The sequence below is a fragment of the Pezoporus wallicus genome, unplaced genomic scaffold, assembly GCF_028554395.1.
Source record: "Pezoporus wallicus isolate ANWC-B61680 ecotype Strahan unplaced genomic scaffold, APGP_CSIRO_Pwel_v1 contig_8047, whole genome shotgun sequence".
Classification (NCBI taxonomy): Eukaryota; Metazoa; Chordata; class Aves; order Psittaciformes; family Psittacidae; genus Pezoporus; species Pezoporus wallicus.
The window spans coordinates 1,978,597-1,982,443 of NW_026639548.1; the positions used below are offsets into that span (position 1 = coordinate 1,978,597).

A 3,847-nucleotide genomic window follows, 5' to 3' on the forward strand; every position below is an offset into this window, starting at 1 on the left:
TTCCCATGGAGACAAAGCCCCAAGCACTCCCTCTGTGATAACCAAGCACTTACATTTGATGGATGGGTTTCAGGTCTCCTGACACCACATGGGTCAGGAGGGAGGACCTGGCCTCTGACCCGTCCCTTTCATCCCTTCTGGCTGGAAGCGTGCCCATTGCCTCACTGTGTTTGTTGGGGCTGAGGAGTGACTGCAGCCTGGGGAAGCGAGGAAGGGAGCGGAGGGTCTGCCTTCTTGAACTGAAGTTCCCCACTTTTTACCCACTCGCACCAACTCCCATTGCTGTTGTTACAACCCTCTCCACGAGCCTGACGAAACAAGGCTGTGATCCGTATCCATGGCCATGCTAACCTCAGGAAACCCTGGCTGCTAATTCATTGCAGGAGCAGAGCCACATGAATCAGAGCAGTTGGGTGGGACAGAGGGAAGCAGGCTGAGTGCCACTGGGACTGCCAGTGCTATGGCAAGGCACCCCAGGGCTTCCTTAAGGTGGGACCGTCCCAATGCAGCCCCTGCCGCAGGAGGGAAGGGAGTATTCCATCAGGAAATGAAGACACAGTTCCCAAAGTGCGGGGAGCACAGCGGAAGCTCAGTGTTGCAATGCAATTCTCTTGATTACCGCTTTGGTGTCCCAGCTTTGTTTGTTTGTTTGAAGAAATGAACCTTGGCAGCTGCAGGCTGCACAGCTCAGTGCTTTCAAGGAAGCTGGAGGGAGCACTGGGCTGGAAAGACCTCTTTCATCAGCAGGTGTGATCCCATGTGTCCCAGGCAGCCATTCCTATCGATTTATCAAGCTCCATCTTAAAACTACATAGATTGGCTAAGGGGTCTTTTTGTCCTTGATTTTTACCCCCCACTAGTGCTCTCCCAGGTCTGTTCCAGAAGCTCACTCTGCTGGTGAGAAACTGTTTAACTTCCACTCAGGCTTATGTCAACATTGTCTGGTAGCTGTTTCCCTTCTTTCTATTTATCCTCCCAGGAATCATCGCTCAGCCCCATTCCCAGCCCTGTGTGGTCCTCCTTCAGCTGGAAAAGCAAGGGAAAAGGAGGATGTTGTTATGGGAAGCACTGGAGCAATAAAATTGGTGGTGCGGTAAGGTGTGTATGAGGAGTGAGCCCAGCAAGGATGCACACTCAGAGCGCAGGGCTGGGGGAGAGGGTTGTCTGAAGGAACAGTCCTGTGTCCTCACCAGGTGAAGCCACCTCATACTTAGCCTTGAACCAACCATTTCCACAAAGGGGCTAAGAATGTGCTGCTGCTCTGAGGAGCAGTAAGACAAGGTTGGTCACACTGCGATACACTCTTTGATGAGGATGTGGAGTGCTTGAGCTGGACTTGAAGCACAGAATTATATTCACCAGTTGTTAGCTCTTTGGCCTGGGGAAAGCCACATTTCAGCCTCTTCGTCCCCATCTGTGAAAAACAGGATAATAATAGGCAGTCACCTCTCCCCCGGGTATTGCGAGGGTCAACGTCTGTAAAGGGTGTGGACCACTTAAAGCAATAAATAAATGCTGAGTATCATTATTATTAATCTTCCTGTGCCTCGGTTCCCCATTTGTAAACTCTCACCTAGTGCGTTTTGACTCCTGTTTACCCACGGAGCTGCACCCAAGGAGGTCTCAGTTGAGACGAGCTCTTCAGCTTCTGCCACTTGTAACCATGGCCCACTTGCAAAAGACCCTGGAAGTGCTGAGACGCTAAAGTTTTGATGTCTTGGAGGGTTTAAACCTATTGATGATGCAGATTATGACCAGTGTTGTGTTTTCATGTCATTGTTGCAGAAGAATGCAAAGCTACTGACCCACTGGGTGCAAACACACCACTGTGTATGCACTCTTCTGGTGACCTGAGGCTTCCCCAGTGTCTTCTCTGGTCATGGGCCCTCTCTGTCATATGCCTGAAGTCCAATTCTTTCTTTTTTCAGATATTTACACTTTCTGGTGTCAAGTTTATGGTCTTTATCCATTGGCTTTAAGCCCATTCATGGTGTAACCATTGACATCTGAACTGATTTCCAAGACAGAGCTGCAAGTGGCCTTACAAACAGTTGTAAGCAACAGTTGTAATTAAAGAGTAGACAGAGCAAACAGAAACCACAATAGCAGCCTGTAGGAGTTACACTGGATCAGCTTTAATGTGGAGAATCCCTTAGGGCCATATCAGTGCTTACAAGGGCTTGTTGTTGGTTTCATGTCCTCCCATCTCCCTCCCCTCTTCTGAACGGGACAAAACCAACCCTTTTCATTAGGGAAGGCCAAGGAGCTGGTAGTGTAAGAGATGCCACGTGCCTGTTTGACAGTGGCTCAAAGGGCCCTCCTGCAACAGAGATGGGACAGAGTTGATTCATCCCCCTTCCACAAAAGGATCCCCAGGGCAAGAACATCCATGTGGACCCTGAGCATCAGCCATCTCACCGGGGTGGGAGGTGGAACAAGCTGAAGGAGGGTATTGCTAGGGATGGATCCGCTGGCCCCAGAATCCTGAAGGGGTGTTTGCAGCAGAGATTACCTACACCAGGAACTGGCTGCGGGTTAGTTTATCTCACATTAATATAACCCACATCCACCCCTTTGCTTCATCTCAATGTGGATCACTTGATGGTTTAGTGCATGCTATTAAACACACTCTGGAAGTAAGTCTGCTCAAATTTGCCTGCAGCAAGAATGAAGCCAATCCCAAGTAGCCATTGAACCTCTGCCAGCTCCTAAGGAGAACCCACACCCTTTTGCTCCTCAGCTGGAAGCAATGGTCTCATCACCTATGTGGTCTCTCCTGCTGTAAGATCTCACAGAGTGGGCATCACTTTTCCATTTAAAAGGAAGTTCTCAAGCAAATGTGGCCTTTTCTGTGTCCAGGTCCTGGGTGATGGTTTTTGCTGAGAATGGACTCACAGGGCTTTGTCTTCAAGCAAATGCATCCATTGTGGCTGGGAGCACAGCCAAGGTGCTGTGGGAAAGCAAAGGAGTTTGAAATATGTGGTAAGAATGGGAAAGGTAATAATGGGATTTGTGGGGCTGTGGGAACTGGGAACGCTCCTATATGGGATATTTTGGTATTTCCTATCCTTTCCTGCATCCTGGTTTTCCCAGGAGCGTGAGGCATCCCTGCTTTGAACCAGTTCAAAATGTGAAGCTGATTTTCAGACACTTCACAGGGATTCAATTTTTGTTCTGTTCCTGCTGGATTCTATTTATTTTTGCAGTGCCTCCTATTGCCTGTTTCCTCTTTAATTTCCAGCTGATTTCTTATTTGTGGTTCCAGAAAAACAACTTGGAAGATTAAGGGAGTGCCTTGTAGACGGTGTAATTTCACCCACCCCTGCAGTAGCATATGGCTTCTTTCAGGAGAGCAGAGGTGAACCTCCTTTTCCAGCAGCATTGCAGGTTTAGGTTGGTAACCGCTCTTGATTGGTAACCACTGGGTTAGAAGAATAAGAAATGCAAGGTAAAGGGAGCAGACTTCATGAGACCTAAGCCTGTGGATGGAAAGCTGTGTAAAGCCATGGTTTTGTAGCTGGATGCTGATTTGCATGTCTGCTTTGTGCTGCTCTAAGGAGGTGCAACTTTGCTTCTGCACACTTCTTAAAATACAGCGTTGTCAACTTTGCAGCTGGTTCAGAGTGTGGGGAAAGGTTTTGTGGGTTTCACGTCTGTATGCTTATCTGCCTCGTCGAAAGCCTCACTGCCCTCTTACAGTAAAATAAACCCTGTGTCTGGTGAGCCATGTGTCACTTCAGTTCTCCCTGATCCCTTCTTGCTCTCTTAATTTGGCAAAGTTGGTTTCTTGAGCTTGGCTTGTTTGTCAAGTGAAGCATCATACATTGCCTGGAGCCAGGATGAAACT

General features: G+C 48.5%; 1 long non-coding RNA gene across 1 annotated transcript; it reads left to right on the forward strand.

Annotated features, from left to right (window-relative positions):
- The first annotated feature begins 403 nt into the window (after positions 1–403).
- On the forward strand, positions 404–3,387 carry LOC130602204 (uncharacterized). The gene is made up of 3 exons (XR_008972844.1): positions 404–489; positions 2,860–2,982; positions 3,242–3,387. It is a non-coding gene; the product is annotated as an uncharacterized LOC130602204 (long non-coding RNA).
- Positions 3,388–3,847: the final 460 nt, after the last annotated feature.